The 18,388-nt window shown below is 35.8% G+C and overlaps 1 pseudogene across 1 annotated transcript; it reads right to left on the bottom strand.

Moving 5' to 3' along the window:
* Nucleotides 1-48: 48 nt before the first annotated feature.
* On the bottom strand, nucleotides 49-17,377 carry LOC148699654 (lon protease homolog, mitochondrial-like; annotated as a pseudogene). Its single transcript, XR_016398827.1, has 20 exons — nucleotides 17,345-17,377; nucleotides 17,054-17,144; nucleotides 16,511-16,714; nucleotides 16,325-16,390; nucleotides 16,186-16,227; nucleotides 14,776-14,898; nucleotides 13,994-14,092; nucleotides 13,158-13,223; nucleotides 12,966-13,052; nucleotides 12,646-12,685; nucleotides 12,358-12,529; nucleotides 12,137-12,261; nucleotides 11,253-11,383; nucleotides 11,026-11,130; nucleotides 10,752-10,865; nucleotides 5,955-6,122; nucleotides 3,296-3,397; nucleotides 1,891-2,256; nucleotides 1,123-1,641; nucleotides 49-669 (listed from the first exon to the last, which is right to left on the bottom strand). The product of XR_016398827.1 is annotated as a lon protease homolog, mitochondrial-like (transcript).
* Nucleotides 17,378-18,388: the final 1,011 nt, after the last annotated feature.

The raw sequence follows: 18,388 nt of genomic DNA on the forward strand, positions 1-18,388 counted from the left end.
TTTTTCCAGCCACATCCATCAAAGGAGAAAAACACAAGGAGTTGAAAGTTGAAACCAATCCAGCAAACATGATCAAATTAATAATCAGCTATCATCATACATTTGAATGAATAAAAAATTTAGGTTTTGAGAGTAGTTTACATTTGAGTATTGATAAAAACAAAAATGCCGAAATAATGTATTTATATCTTGACCACCATCCACCTCCAGAAAAGATCACAAAAAATACAGCCGTGCTATGGTTTTTTTCGCAATGGTTGTAAGACATAATTAATAAACAATCTTCAGGCATCAGTACATGCAAGCATTCAAATCATGGATGCTCTAGGAAGCCCGTTAGGAATTGTCCATGACCTCAATAAAAGGCTAACTCTCTTTGGAATTGGTCCATGGTGGCTGCATCATGAAGAACTACCATGGAATTTCTTGCAGTCGTCAAGAAAACTATAACATGTGAAGACCCAATACAGGTGGATCAGAGACTTAGATTTGTGGCTTAGAGTTGCTTCCAAAAGCCAGCTCAAATATTTGGTTATAATCATCTACGAAGTGAACTTCAAGGCCTTCCTTCACATTGGCAGCAAGCTCATCAAAATCCCTTCTGTTAGCTGATGGGAATATGATAGTCTTCACCTCACTTCTTCTTGCAGCAATTATCTTCTCCTTTACCTGTTTGGTAGGAATGAAACTTTTAAAAACTAACAGAAAAAAACAAAGTCACAGAGCAGTAATAATACTAAATAATGGTGATTTCTGGTGTTATTTTTCAAAATAAGACTTCAGAATGATTTTTATCAAATATAGGAAGTTTGCAAATTTAGTAAAAATGTCAAGCTTTGCAGTTTCCAACTCAAAAATTCAGGCTATGACCACATGCATATAAACTCCTAGATTCAGGTATTTCTACAATGGATGGTAAATCATATAGCATATAAAGATCAAATGGACAAATATAATGAATTGAAAGACAGAGAGTATGTCGCACATCCCGTGGTTGGAAACCAAAACAAGAATAAGAAACATTAAGTCTTAAAACAATCATGAAAACAAAAAACTATGAACTTTCGATTATTATGGTCGGTCACAATGATGAATAAAGATTATGTCACAGAGATAACATACCCCACCAATTGGGAGAATCCGTCCTGTCAATGTTACTTCACCAGTCATTGCAAGTTCTTTTTTAACATGCTTTTTCATGGCAAGAGACAACATTGAGGTTATCATGGTGCACCCTGCACTTGGTCCATCCTTGGGGGTAGCACCAGCCGGCACATGCAAATGGAGCTTGGAGTCTGCAAAAAATGGATTGTCTGGTTCTTTCTGAAGCAATATTGCTCTGGCTACGGTATGAGCTATTTGCGCACTCTCCTTCATGACGTCTCCGAGCTGACCCGTCAATAGAAGTGCACCTTTCCCTTCTCCTTGCTCCACTAGGGCGGTCTCAACATACAATGTTGAACCACCCATTGCAGTCCAAGCAAGACCCATGACAACTCCTACTGGAGTCTGATCATATATACGTTCGGCATGGAATACTGGTTTGCCCACAAAATCAGCCAGGTTTGAGACATCAACTATGACCTTTTCAATCACATTATCAACTTTCACATCCTTTACATCACTTGTTTTTATATTGACCTGTAAATAGAGAAATCAATCAATTAATACATGACACAATGAATATACGGTGCATAAATATGCATATGTTAACATATATGCATACTACATTAAAGTAATTTCTATCGTCTGACTGATCCTTCCACTAATGTGAAAAAAAAAAGTTTACACATAGGACTTGTAAGAAAAATCACTAGTAGGTGTCAATGTTAAACCAATTCTTACACTACAATAAAATGCATGTTTTAGTCACTTAGCTTCTCAGAATACCTTTGAATCAACGGGTTGGTCTGTTGTTGCAATACCGTCTGATGATAAGAGAGTTGGCTGCACTTTGTCAGCCTCCAACTGTTCAACAAGATGCTCATGAGAAGTTGCTTCTGATTCTTCTGTGGCAGTTCCATTAGGCTGTTCATGTAACGAGACTTCAATTGCTTGTTCAGATTCTGTTAAGGTAGTTGTTGTAGCCCTTTCGTGTGAGTTCCCATCCTCCAGTTTCTTCCCCCCTGGACCATCATCTGCAATTTGAGTAGGCTCTTCAGTAGATTTCTCTCTAAGCTGTTTGGCTCCTTGCTGAAGGCTGACTTTTAGAGATTGCTCATTTGTCACCCCTTGACGGACAAGTTGCAGAGCTATCTATATTAAAGCATAAGAATAAAATCGGTCATGAATAGGAAAAATATTCAAGGTTTTCTGAAATCAAAATATTTATTTCATTGATAGGAAAAGATGCAAATTTAAATATCTAATATACATCAATGGTCATAAAAATGCAAATGAAGGGAATGACTGAGAATTCATAGATGATAGTAATAGAAATGCATGTATGCTTATGAAACTAGTGCTTCTGCATATTTAATGGCCAGAAAACATTCAGATTAATCACTGCTAAAAGGGGAGACTTTCACAGAAAAGCTTTTGATTACAGAAATATTGACTTCCAACATCTCTCAAAGGGGTGTAAAGCCTATGACAAAATAAACTTCAATTAAGTACAACTACACCAGAAGATGCATTAATTGAAGCAATAATTTGTAAAGGAAAACATTTGTTTAATAGAAAAACATAAACAATTTGGAAAGCTACAAGTAAAAAACCACCAATTCAAATATCCTGTTAAAATAAAAATTTCAGAAAGCCAAAACTAGCAGGTCAATAATTTAACATTTCTAATTGTTTCTTTAATCCTTCCCATAATTCTCCAACTAGCACATCCGACAAGTATACCTATTTGTGAGATGACCCAAATACCCAAATGTCTTGCATAAGCAATATGCAAACTAGTTACAAAAAATCGAGGCAATTGGGTTTTTCATTGATAGGGACAACCAGCTAGACACTTTGGTCAAAACATCATAACTAGCTTGTTATGTTCATGCACGCATTCAAACCAGAACTAAATCAAAATATCACCTAGTAACAAGCATCTTGTGTTCTCATGATGCATTTCAGATTGTATACGGTGCCGTTTGAAGTTCAAAGTCATTACTAATTTTTCTGAAGAAAGCATACCGATAACATTGTGGCTCGTCATCAGAGGCAACCCAATGCTCAACAGTTATGGTTGGGATTTGCTAGCAAAACAATTACTTTGAAAATAAATAATAAAATTACGAATATTTAGATTTAAAAACTGATACTTCTTTTCTGAAGTTCTAACAACTGTGTCACAAACCTTGCGGTATATCTTCTCAATTTGCTTTTGAAGATTCCGAACACCTGCCTCTCGGCAATAATTTTCTATCAGAGCAAGAAGAGCTGCATCAGTCACTTCAACCTGGATACATTGATCAGAAATGTTAACAGAATATAAACCAATATAGCATAGATCATGTATACATGGTTAAATATGTCTGTAAAACATTCTATCAGTAGCACGAGACACTCAGCCACCACTAATCCATGTTCACTATTACTAAATATATGTTCTAACTGATGATCCAATTACATCAGGTTAATCCTAGAAAAGCACATTCATGCTGAATGATTCAGACACTAATCTTCCTTACAGTGAAGCAATGTTCAGTCGCCTTTCTAATATAATATATAAAGACAAATGGTGAGATAAGGCGACGGCTTGAGCTTTCCACCATGATCTCCAGATGGCAAAAGCTAACGATTTAATATTGAATCACAGTTATAACTTTTAATTTTCGTAAAGGTACTCTAGTTCATGAATAACAATCTTTTGAGTGGCCTGTGAAGTGTGTCATTCGACACAACCAAGTTAGAACATTGGCCATATCAAGTGCTACCAACCAACTGGACCAACTCCTTGTAGCATCTTCTGAAATTAATTTTCCTAAGACCAGGTACCTGCTTAACCCCAAGACAAAAAACTATGAATAGAATAATTTTTGCATGGGAGCTATAGACTACTTTTTATGTTTTTATTCTCGAGTTATTTTTATTAATCAGCTAATGATCCTTAAAAGTTTACGGATTAATAATTTGAAATCCTAAATATGTAGAAAATAATTGGTATTTAAAGAATTTCTCAAGTGAATAATTCCCTTGGACAAGATTTCTACCATAACCAAATCATCTTCTCCCATCTAAATGGGGTCAGCATGTACAAAGCTAAAAATCCACCAAATCAAATACTAAGATGAAAATACAACAGGGCACAAATTCATGTAATCAGGAATTCTACAATATTTTTCAGCTCATGATAATTCAAAGGCACTGATATGCTCGTAGTGTTTATCTGTCTCATATTGTAATTGATCTGTCAAACTGCTATAATTCTCTTACCATGTAGCAGATAACATCTCAGGAGATTTACTAATCTAGAATATTTTATTTAAAAATATATTTCGATAAATCGTGATGAAATCCTGATCCCTAGTATCTATTGCAATGATCAGAATCCATTTATGAGTTGAAAAAAATATTGCTTATGCAGATGATGTGTCTCGAAGAGAGTAAATTATATGACCAGAAACAAAAGAAGAATGAGAATGTTCTCTTTCTTTTAAAGGTTTTCTTCTTTCCCCTCAGAAGGAAGAGAAGGGGGGGGGGGAGGGGGTGTTTGGGGTGGGGGTTAGTGGGAGCTGGAGGGCACCACTCCTAGGCTATGGAATCATTCATTTAGAATCATTGTTATGACTTCAGAACCATTGAAAGCTTGAACAGGTCCATTCAGTAGCTAACAGGTTGGAAAAAGAAAATTGAGTATATCAAATCAAGTAATGCAATGCTATGACAGTAACACAAACATATCAAAACCTTGCAGCATTATCAATAGAATGATAAACTTTCTTTGTTCCATCAAATATTTTGCACCAGCAAAATTGAAAGCCTTGATCCTACCATGAAGAATGTAGCTCTACTCTCTCTGACAATGATCTTCCAATACACAGACACTCACAAACACTTGTCTACAGGAACATGCGATGCATGCCCAGTATAAAAATAATAAAAAAAGAAAGAAATGTGTTGAATGATAATATAAATTCTATTTATCAATTTAAAATAGAAAAAATCAGTAAAATCTAAAATCCAAACAGTCATGAGAAATAAAAACTTTCCTAACTATACCTTCCATATTCTCATGCAATTCTCTTTCTATGCTCTGATGAGAGATATAATGAGATATTTCATATGTGAAACATAAGACCATAAGATCTAGGAAAGAGATGGAGAGGTCAAAGTATCTATCATTTTCTCTTTATTCATGAAAATTAAGTGAAAAGGGTGTTCTAATAGAAAAGGTTTCTTAAGAATAGAGAAGGAGAGATTGGACTGGTGAAGATGATTGGAGGGGGGCAGGGGGAGAGGAGGGGGGCAGGAGGACAGGAGGGCGGAGGGGAGGGGTAGAGAGAGAAGTCCTTGATACGAAAACCGAAATCAGACTGACTAACCATTTTAGAACAAGCATTTTGTTTTTCTAGTCTTTTGACAGCTCTGCTCCTCCTTCATATATGGAGAAGATCGGAACAAGTTCAGTCTCTAATCTTATTTTGACTGTAATGGAATGTGAGATGGAAAACATATTATGATTCTTTGGGAGGATGGGATTTTCATGGAATCAAAGAGGCTGCTTGTTCTCATGAATTACAATATTCTACAATTATAAAAGAATGTTTTTGATGAGATTTGGTTAGAAAATCTAATGGCAAACTTGAAAAAAATAGGCATAACCAAAGGCACAGATTTCTCTTTTTATCATGCACACAAAAAACATATATATAATCTGTTTTGAGTGGGATATTTCTTGACATGATATCAAATACAATATGCCAATTTCAGATAAATTGAAAGAAAACGGACCACTTCCAGCAACTTTTCAGGGGGACATATAGTTAACAATACGAGTGCAGTATTAATCATACTTGTTCAGATTTGATACCACAAGCTTCACGAGTAGTCTTTTCCAAATAGTCCCTTGCAATATGCATCTTTTCATCAGTGATATAACCAGCAAGAGCAATGACCTCCATTCTGTCCAAAAGAGGGTTTGGTATCATCTCAACTACGTTTGCTGTGCAAACAAACAGAACCTAAATTAATAAGCAAAATGGTGTCAGAAGATATTCTAATGGAAGAGTAATTCTGTAAATACATTCACAACTAAACTTAGCTAAGATATCTGAATGCAAATAAAATTGCAACATTAGGACATGGAGAGAAGTGACAGAAGATATTCTGGAAATAACTGAAATGACAATTAGATTTTCATGTATGCATGGGTATGCATGTGTGCACGTGCATGTGCCCGTGATACTCCCATGCCAAATGCAACACACATACACCCTTGTGGAAAGCACGTGATGAGACATTGAAGTTGAAACTCAAATAGATCATCAATAGCATAAGCACTTAAAGTAAGTAAATCAAATGATTTTCGATGTTAATTATGTATCAAATTATCACAACATGGATAGTAAATTAGTAATCAAAGTAGCATTTGGCTTGAGTCTAATGTTAGGGTGAAAAATCTCTAACCAATTGAATTTAGATACCCATGCTTTTAGAGGTGATGAACAAATTGCAATTTAAATTTCTGTTCCTGGATGTTGGCAGTAGGGACAACCATATATGTTATGGCTTAGATGTATCATATACATGCTATACAGTAGATCTTATACAAGTCCACTGCCGGAACACATGGATGATTTTATTCACCAGATGGTAGTTCTATTTGACCCACGGTCAGTCTAGTAAATACTAGTGCGCATTGGCATATGGAATGGATTTCTTTAATATTTTAATACATATTCAATATGTGGTCATTACAAATAATGTGTGCAAAGCGCACACTGTGAGTAAAGATGCTACATGGTAGAGCCAAAGTTCTTACTTGACTGCTGAAAAATAATCAGTAATCTAGATGGTATATCTCATTCTGCATTGCAGTAACATATCTTTTCACACTGGTCCAAGCATCAGCACAATACGACATATATATATATATATAAGCACCATAGGGGTACGAAAGATACTTATTGTCTCACCGACTTATAGATCTGTGCCATTTGCAAAAGTTCAAAAGCTTTGAACTTATAAATGCCTTACATGCATAATGTCTATTTCAACTCTCTCTCTCTCTCTCTCTCTCTTATATTTATGTTTATATTTATATAAACTGATTAGGCTTCTCGCCACAAATTTATGTAGCATAAATTCCATACGAATTGTCAATTATATGTTTCTGCTAGTATAAAATTGTTATTTTAAAAAAAAAAGAAAAAAAAAAATCTTTTTTCAGATTCTCTCTTATCCAGATCATGCATCCTACCACAATCTGCCCAACTTGTTCACAACCTTCAAACACCACCATGGCACCTCCTACCAACAGTTGCTGTAAGTCACGGCCATTTACTCCCCTCACTCTCTTTGGCTGCTGTTCCACCCCACCCCCTCCTATCCCCACGAAAGCTCTCCAGCTAAAAGGTGGAGGGAGGTGGTAGGGAAAAAAGGGTTGGTGGGCTGGATGGCATAGTAGGAGTAACTAAAAGGACTTGTAGTCATTGATGGCAGTCATGGGTAGGTGGAGACTTAAAACAGACCTAAAATTTTCGGTGTGAGAAGGAACAGGACATCTTTTACAAGAAATTCAAATCTACCAAACTAATCGGATCTCAAAGTATTTCAAGCATCTACTGACCTATGTGATTGAAAATTTAATTCTATTTTAGAAGATAAAAAAATCAAAGACCTTTCCAAAAAGAATTCCTACTTTCCAAAAAAGAAATCCTACTTGCTATTCTGTTAAATTCCACTGATTCATGTCATTGAATTTTTTCCCTCCCTTATGACTTTCAAGCTATGGAAGACTACACATTAGATGGTACAGTGGCAATGGCATCTAATATTACCTTGCAGATTGTTTTTGAATATAAAAAAAAAAAGCTCTTTTCCCCTTTGTAAGTCCTTTTTCTAGTGTTACACGTCATAGAAACGCTGAAAGAGCATCATTCAGTATAAGCATCCAAATTACCCAGAATAGAAATTGAGGACAGAATTTGTTTAATTATTATAAATATTTGATCATCATATGAGCTAGCTAATGCTCAGATCTTGTGGGGTAGGTTTCAACACTTCAAAGAACTAATAAATGTTCCAGTAAGAAATAACTGCCTGTTGCAAAAAAAAAAAAAAAGTAAAAATTGGACAATGAATGGTATAGATGCGAAGCGTATTTTACCGATCATGGTGCCAAGCTCAACTTTGTGGTCAACAACCCTATTTTAGAAAATTAAAGTCCTTCTAGCAAAGAAGACTCATACCTTTAAAATGGGAGACATCCTTTGTTCCAATAAGTATGACTCTTCTTAAACAGAACTTTTATCTTCAAACAACAATGGGTTTTTCTTTGGCATCCAGTACAGTTCTTATTTCCAAAAAAAAGTTACATTCCTGACCACACAGGTCAAGAACTCGGGATTATCATTTGTGAAATAGTTTTCACATCTATAAAATCACTGCCTGTTTAATAATATACAGATTCCAATTTCACACTGTTCATTATTTAATATCTCTATGTTATTTAAAATTATATATATTCTGATTCAGAATGTGCATCTTTTCTCTCTGAAAGATTTATTAGTACTTCAAATTGCTGAAAGATAACATGTGAGGTCCAAGACATAACAGCCTGTATGACAACCGATTCTATAAGTTGTGTCATCAATTTTTATTTTGAAAGATCTGTATGAATTCTAGATATCATTCCACTAGGCCCAACTCATATGTAAGTTGGTTTCCATACCATACTACTATTTCATGAATTTGATGAAACTAAGCAGACAGGTAGGTGATTTTTTTTTCCTTTTTTTTTTTGGTGTGTGTGTGTGTGTGTGTGTGTGTGTGTGTGTGTGTGTGTGTGTGGCGGAGGGGGGGGTCTAGAGCAACTTAAAAATAAAAAGAAAAAAGGGTCTATATTCTGAACCACATAGGTCATAAACACAGAACTATCATCAAGAAGAGCATGGTCCGTTTCTTTCCCATAGCATCATTCTCTACTATTTTCATATGATAGATATAAGTGATCTTTACAAGAAATCTATTAGGTTATACTGAAATGTGATTACAGAAAAAGCACATGTCAAGCATGCTTTCTGTTTAAATAGAATCAGAACACCCATCTTTGCATTCTCATTTGCTCTATAAACAATGTCAAAATTCAAGAAACAAACTGCTTAGTGAACCTGTAAGCTAGAATTTGCATCCGAACAGAACAAGATAAGCATGACAATTGAAAAGGTGAATGTCAAATATGACAACCAAAAATTTGCACTGATGGAATAAAGTAATGAGCATGTTCATATTTATCTAAATTAAGAAGCTAGGAAAAAAAGCACTCGTGCATGTTCAGATTGGGATTACATGCCGCTATAAAACATCACTTACAAATGTACTATAGCATAATACAATAAAAATCCTATTGCTAATCAGCCTCGATGATACAATTCAAACATTTGGGGGGTATAAAAATGCCAGAAGACACCAATATTTGGATTAGTAATACAACTATACAAGACTATCACCAGAAGAATAACCATGGAATGCCGTACCGGCCCGTACCGGCCGGTACGGGCCGGTACGTACCGGTCCGGTCCTAGACCGGTACCGGAACGGATAAAAAACCGGTATTTCCCGGTTTTTTATCCGAACCGGCCGGTATGGGTGCGTACCGGCGGGTTCGGGCCCGTACCGGCCAGTTCGGAGCCCGTACCGGACCTTGAGAATAACCAACATATCAATATATTTTTTTTTTTTTAGAACCACAGCGCCGCGCGCTGTGGTTTTTGAAACCACCGGTACCGGCCGGTACGGACCGGACCGGACCGGTACCGTACCGGTCCGGCCGGCCACCGGTACGCCGACCGGTACCGGTACGGCGGACCTTGAGAATAACCAACATATCAGACCGCTATTTTATAACCAACATACAATATTTTGTCCATAATACCTCAAAAACTGGAAATGCATAGACTAAAGAGTGTAAGCCTATATGGAGGCTCCCAAGGAAAAAGGTACAAATCTAAATTTTGAACAATGATCTTTTAGAAGTTCTAGATCCCTTTGTAGCCACATAGGACATTACTCAAACTATCTCCATTTACTAAGATTGGACTGCTGGAAAATCTATGCCCAAAATAACAGTGGTTAAAAAACAGTGCTCATCAGGGAGAGTTTGTTCCGTTATGATTTTCAAAAATTATCTCCATCATATTGCTAGCATCTAGTTAGTTTGCTCTAACCTTTTTACTCTTTTGCACAATAACATGCTTTATAGATATATTAAAGATGGATATATATTGACTAGCTAGTTTAAAAAATAATGCCATCATTTTCATGATATATATCTCTTGTGACTCCCATCCATTTCATTGTCCAATGTGAGCAATTTTATGTAAACATTTATGCGGATCGGACATGGGCCGTAGTGTTCAAGCACATGTTCATGAGATGCATAATTATATTTGTCCCTTCAACCATGTAAGATTTGCCAAAGTCTTGCTTCAAATAAATCACATGCTCATGTAACAAGCTTCTGCACTCCACTCACAGGTATTAGATTGATATGAAATATATAATCAACATACCATCAATACTTGGACCCGATAAACATGAAAATTTAAAATAGTGAAGTCCAAGAATTCTTCACAGCAGCAGTGGCTCACCTTGGATAAGTCAATAGGAACATCAAGAAAATGGTCAAGAAAGTTCGCGTTTTGCTCGGGGTCTAGAAGCTCTAACAAAGCACTTGCTGGATCACCAGCATGTCCCTTCCCCAACTGTCACATGATAAATCACCAGAAAAGTTGGAAACATCAAATGTCATCACAATTCACAAGATCATGAGGAAGCTTAATCCCGTAAACTCGAACTAGTGCAAAAATTGATGCATCAAAATCATCACTAAATTACAACAGGTTATGTAAAGCATATTAATACCTTGTCAATCTCATCTATGAGAACTAGAGGATTAGCTGTTCCCACATTTTTCAGGCATTGCACCATCTTTCCTGGCATTGCACCAACATAGGTGCGCCTATGACCCTGGATAAAGGTTATAATGATCACAAATGAGTTTCAGATAGGCAAAACCCCACACTGTTTATAAGCTAAAGCATCAATATTGATTCCGAGATGTAGACATCAAAATGACTTAGTCGCTGTACCTTAATTTCAGCTACATCAGCCAAGCCTCCTACAGAAAATCTATAAAACCTTCTATTCAATGCTCGTGCCATTGAATGACCAACGCTGGTTTTACCAACTCCAGGAGGCCCAGAGAGACATATAATTTTGCCTGCAAACAGAAAATAATGATCTTGTTAAGATATGTTGTGTATGAATAGTAGAATTAGAAAACAAACATCAGCCAACTGAATACCATTGATTAGTCCTAATACGTTATCAGTCAAGCACACAAGGCATGTACAGCTAAATTTTATCTCTTAGTGTGTGCCGTAAGATGAATTCTTGCACAGGGCAGAGAAGGGAAAAAAGAACACTAACCACATGCAACCAGGTATAATGTTAAGGACAAAATGTGGACATGTGGTTTGCCTAGATTTGCTTGTTTTCCAATTGAACTGAATTATATTGAACCTTCACTATAGAAGTTAAGTATTTATTCAAGTCACCATTCTCATGGGGATAAAACATGGCAACCTTATAAGCCCCAGCATTCTGACATAATAACACATTTTCTTTCAAAAGAAGTGCATAAAACAATTACTTCATGAAACATCAGGACCAATATTAAAAGCCCAGGTGAGAAGATATAGTTGAAAATCGTAATATAAAGGTTAAATCCATATCCATCATCTTGATCAAAAAGTTTTAGCAAGTGTATCCATGACCAAGTATTATCAAAAAATTGATAACCAGGTGTCATCCAGCTGCTGGGGTTTGATGCAGAAACACCAGTCATAGCAAAAACGTTGGGAAAAAAACCACAGCAATCAATTAGGAGATGACAATAATTTAGGAAACAAAAAGGTAAAGAATAAATGTGGTAACCAAAAGAAAGCTAGTACACATAAAGCTGTAAACCAACCTTGCGAGGTCCCCCTTAATTTTCCAACAGCTATAAATTCTAATATTCTCTCTTTAACATCAGATAAACCATAATGATCTTCATCTAAAATTTTTTGTGCATGTTGGATGTCGAAGTTTTCATCACTGCAGTGATTGAAAACCATGAAGATTAAGCTCAATTCATTAGCAGTCTAATGAATTTCTCTAAAATGATTCAAATCGGATGTTTAAATACAGTACCTGTAGTTTCCCCAAGGTAATGCAGTAAGCCAATCAAGATAATTACGAGTCACATTGAACTCGCTAGAACTAGCTTCCAGCAGCTGAAGCTTGTTAAGCTCTTCTTCTATTACTTGCAAGACATGAGGAGGACACTGCTTGTTTTTTGGTTCAAGTCTTTCCCTGAACTTTGCTGCAGCAAAGAAAAAGAATACAAAATCACCTTGTCTTAAATACTTATATAAACATAAATATCCTCCATATATTCAATGAGATATCCCGCTAAAGAAAAGTACATCCAGAACTAACCAGTCAATGCTGATTTGTCATCTGTCTCCAAACCCAGCTCCTGGATCAAAGTAAAAAAGTGAATTCTTCATGTCTAAAGTTCTGATGAAGGTCAATGAAATCAACTTAACAAGCAATGAAAAAAGTATCAAAGTTCCCACTTCCCAGTGATATAACATGATGATAATACTCCAGTTATTGTTAAAGTAATGAAGGGGGGATAGAAGTTTAGGCCTTGTCTATCTTGGACAAGATTAAAGACACAAGTTCATTTTTGTTATATTCACCATCATTTTCTTTTATTTATCCAAAAACAGAACTAATAAGAATAAAAAAAATACCTTTTTAATTGCTTTAAGTTGCTCGTTCAACAAATAACGTCGCTGGTCTCCACTTATTTTCTCCTCAATTGCTTTTGCTATTGACTCCTGAAACAAAATTTAGTAAAGATAACACAAAAGTCCTAGTTAGTACTCAAATATAGAGAATACATAAATGGGAATGAAATAATAGAAAATATATGGCTAAATTACCTGTATCTTACTGATCTCCATCTCTTTCTTTACTAATTCTAGAGTTAGTTTTAACCGCTCATAGACCTGGCAGGCAAATTATACGAAGTTAACATTTTATCGAAAAAATAAACAGTCAACCATGATGATGGCAGAGATCAATAGTAAATTGCATGCATCCACCCACCAACAAAAGAAAATATGAAGCCTATAATTGAAGTCTGTATGGAATTAGGTCTTTAAGGTGCAGAATCAAAATTATTCACCAGACAACCTGAAGCTTAGATGGACCATGCTAATACTTGCAACATTATGGGTTATACAGATGGCCACTGGTACACCTTAAGGCAGTCAAAAACCAGCCTGATTAGCCATTCCTTTATATTTCTGCAAGCATAGCGGTTCAAAATCCTGATCTGTGGTTCTGACACGCAATGCATTTCAATTCTTAAGATGATAATGGAAAACATTGTGACATGCTAAGCTATATCATTCTTTACTAATTTTGGAACAGCTCATTCATGCCACTGCAACTTAAGGTGAATATGCCAAGTTGCATAAGACATGATTGATATTTTATATTCATAATGTTAATGAAAAACAGTGTGATATGATTTAACATTAATTTTCAAATTGGAAGGGAACATGACATAGATTAACACCCAACTGTTAGCACACATGCAACCCAATTGTCCAAACACAAACACACAAAGATAGAGGGGGAGAGTGCGAGGGAGCAAGAGTGAGAGAGAAGGCAAGTCATTTTTTTAATAAGTAAAACTGAACAACATAAGAATTAAAAAAATCTTTGCAGCTTGACTGAAAATGTTTGGATCAAAAGCATGCATGCTTCTTACATCGAGTTCTTCAAGCACTTGTTGGCAAAGCAACTTGTTGGCCCCGGAGATAGCAGCCCCAAAATCTGCTAGTCTTGGATAATTGAAATCGCCAATATGCTGAAATTCACGAAAAAAAGGAACAATTTTATAACACAGTTTTCATCATTTAATCATGTTATTCTACAAGCATAACATGATATCTATTAAAGGAACTACTTATACAAATGCCTAACTTGAAGCTTCCAAAGAAAACCTCCAGGAGAAAAGCAGAAAAAATGATTCAATAGAAAACATGACAAGAAGGGCAGTACAAACCAAAACCTATTCATAAGCCGGACTTCAAAAATGAAAATAAGTTTCCATATATTTGTGCACTTTTAATTAGATTAAATTTGGCAAAATTAGTCCTTTGACCTTTTTAAATTTGAAAAGAGACAATATGCAGGGTTATAAAAGGAGGCCAAATTAAATTGAGCTAGTTAACAACTTCAACTAGTACAATCTTGCAACTAGGACATCAGAAGATGCTGTAAGTTGTAACTCTCAAAACAATTCTCTATTCAACAGAGGAATTACAGACAAACTTAAGCAATTTAGATATAAAGTAAACAGGAAGAAGGTGTTAACTCTCAAAGCCTTTTTTCCTCAAAGGATGGGATACAGACAAAATTAATTTAGATACAAAGTAACTAAGAAGTAGTCAACCCTCAAAACCTTTTTTTTCTTTCAAGTGAGAAGTTTTCAATTCTCAAAAAACTTTTTAAAAAAAAAAAACAAACTTAAGAAATAGACAAAGTAACCTGTGTATATGTTTGAACATGATCTTTCCAAAGGGAATTTGTCTTCAGAATGTCTCTTAATGTTGCTATGACTTCAAATGAGGTTGCTTTTATAACATCGTCATCCTTATTGTAAGGCTTTTCCTGCAAAAAATAATAGCTATTGTTATTGAGCCAAAAATTCAAGCAAACTTTCTAGAAAAATATGAATTGTACTCTTAACAAATAATAAGTCCACCATAAACAATGACAGGCAACATTGATCACATACTCAGGTTAGTAAATTAATACAGCACATATAACTTCAACAAACGTTTCTTCGGATACTTCAACCTCCATCTAAATAGGGCTGTCAAACAAGCAAGCTGTTCCTAAGCAGCTTGTATTTAGCCAGCTTTTGGCTCACTCCATTAGTAAATGAGCGAGCTAGGGCTAGGACCTGGCTTGCTTGAGCTCCACGCGATTAAACTCGATACAGGAATACATAGATAATTAATACACATTACATGTTATCTTAGTTACTATTTAGAAACATATATTTATATTATAATTACTAGAGGCTAATATAGTTTGCATAAAACAATGTATTTCAACTATAACCTTGAGATATAACAGTAGTAAGTTTAAAGTGAGTGCGAGTGTGTGTTGCACACTTGAGAGATCTTAGGCTCTCACTGCACCTCTTAAACAAGTTATTTGTGAGCAACTTGAAATTAAATAAGCCAAGAATGAGCTAGGCCCTGCTCACACAAGCTTAGCTCATTTACACATCTGCATCTAAACCATCGGCCATATCGCATCTAATTCCTGGCAATATATAAGTTCAAAAGAGAGAGGTTTATAGTTATATTGTCCTTGATCATCAGTAAAGTGAAGTGCATCCTAAGAAAACATTGGTGGTGAAAATTTTGGTGAAAGATATTGTGAAAACATGTTCAGGCATTTGCACTGACAACATTTTCCATGAATGCCAGGGCATGTGACTGTGTGACAACAGTGGAAGCAAGTCAGAAAAGATAACTCAGTCATGACTCCAGCAAAAAGCAAATTGTCTTTTGCCTTTGCTTTGATACAAAAAAATGCTTGTAAACCTCTGTGGAAGTTCAGCACATACAGCAATTGCAGCAATGCAGGAAATTTGCAGTTTATGAAAGACACAGTTACCTCCTTTCTATTGCTTCCAATTTCTAAACACAGTAGTGGACTAGCAGTATTGGTCCTTCAATGAAAAGGCATGGAATATTGGTTACACTGGGTGGTACATGGTAATCAAAATCAGCTAGAACAGTAATCAAAAGTCAGCCCCACAAGACACTAAGGTAGAACCAAATATGATGACTCAGCTTGTGAGTTAAGAGTAATAGTACATTGACATCCATCAACCATAAATAGGGCTGGAAAGACGAAAGATGAGTAAGAGTAATAACATGCCTTCAGATGATCAACTTTTACAGTTAAAGGATCCTCGTCAACCTGCAATATTAGAAGTTTCATTGAATATCAGGAATGTAGGTATTACTGAAAAAAATAAAATAATAAGTGTAATTCGTCACTATTAAACCCAACCTACCATCTCAGTTATCCGCAGACGCCGGTGACCAACGAGCACTACTTGATCCCCTTGGATGCTGGTTATCTACATTGACAACAGCAAGATAGCTAGAGTATCAGCAATGGATTCTATGCCTTTTAATATATTCTTAATTTATATACTAAATGTCATTAATTCCCAAACCCTTGGCAGAAAAGATGATACCTGAGCCAAAGTACCAACTTCATGAAGACGCTTGAATAAATCTTTTCCTTTAAGGTCATTAATGCTTTTCGCTGAATCTGACCCAGATACAATACTAGGATCAGTCTCTGGGTCATCCTTAAGAAGAAAGGCACCTACATATGCCACTGACCTTTTTACGATTTTCCACTAAAGCTTCTAACAATTTGGAATCCTGCAGGAAAACTTAAAACTTAATAAACATTAAACCAAAAAAAAAAAAAACTTATGCCGCGAAGTTTTAACCACTCGAAAGAGACCTGTCTTTGTTCAGTAACTAACAGCAGCATAGCAAAACATATCAAATCATTTAGAAAATTAAGATTTAGAAAATATTGAACATTCCAGTATATATGGTACGACCAAGGTCAGCATTGAGTTACTTATTTGCAAGAAAAGTAAACCAATGAAGCTCTTTTTTTCGTTGAAGAAAATTTCAACTCCCATGGTAGTATTATATTACATGTATACAAATTATCATCGTTGGACCTGCAAGGTAAGTGAAAAAAGGGACCTAAAAATCACTATCAAAATTGTTGAATTCAGTGAGTATAACTCCGATGCACAAACTGGATCCAACAATTGGCAAATCAGAAAACTTCGAAAGGATATTTATCTGAAAATCCAGAATGTCAACTATGAAAACAGACAGATCTTCCAGGACTAAAAGATGTCCAGAAGGGAACAGCAATCCACCAACGTCAAGTTTGAAATGCAGCCGATGAAGTAAGCAAAAACTATGCTCACCTTAGAAAGATTGCTTTCTTGTCATAAAAGCTTACACTTTTTTATTCGCTCAGATTACTTAACTGATACCTGCAAATGCAAGTACCATATGATGCACGCCATGTTGGCTGGGAAGTGGATCTAACGGTCAGTGAACTGCAGTGCCTTGATCCACATATAAAACCAGAGCAGTGCAATTCACTGGTATCGTTAAATCCACTCCATGCCACATGTGTCATGCATCATTTGCACCGACAAACATGGGTTTAGATTAAAGTATCATGTCACACCAGTCCGTCCTACAAACACACGCAGTGATTGATTGCATAGATTAATTTATGTTTTATATGTCCAAAATAACTTGGCATTTATGGAGGGGGAAGAATATGATTGAATTGCCATAAAATGATTGTCATGCTTGCTCGACACTAAGGGCCACTATCATCTTCTACGAAATTCCATGCTGCTCCCTTCCTTTTCTTTCTTTCTCCTCCACCATACCTCATTGAACATTTGCCCATCATCATAGAACCCTACTTCAAGAACAGATTGAAATACCAAAAACAAGTGGACATGTTCCTTATTTTCAGGTTACAAAGAAAACAAATATTTTCAAGACATTTTCAAACAAATATTCATCACACAATCTCCTATTTCCATGCATCTAAACAACCAGTTTCATAGCACTGAGAAGTGAGAACCAAGGCATTTTTCAATGTTTGGGAGACTATGCTTGCTCGCTGCCATGGCTAATCTTCATTCTTCATACAGATCAGTCAAGATAAAGTTTAGTCAGTACTGTGATGTCATTTTAGTGTCAAGAAGGTAAAATCCTTTTATAACAACTGTCTTTCAGATATCGATCAAATTAAAAGCCAATAGCAAAAGCTCATATTCAAAAGCTCAAGCACTCTGCTATAGTTCTATATGATGATGCTTCCAATGGTGAGAACTAAATCATGTCGAACGGCATCATAATTCAAAATAAATACTTTCTTGTCATTCGAAGCAAATATCCAGATCCAGTCCATTCAGCCGAACTCTCTTTCCAAGCAGTCAGTTGATTTGCACACGCGCACACAGAGAGAGAGAGAGAGAGAGAGTATAACCATGCAAGAGAAAACAACCAGGAAA

This window comes from Phoenix dactylifera, chromosome 17, assembly GCF_051530095.1.
Source record: "Phoenix dactylifera cultivar Ajwa chromosome 17, Ajwa_hap1_PhDact_Kaust_v1.1, whole genome shotgun sequence".
NCBI lineage: Eukaryota > Viridiplantae > Streptophyta > Magnoliopsida > Arecales > Arecaceae > Phoenix > Phoenix dactylifera.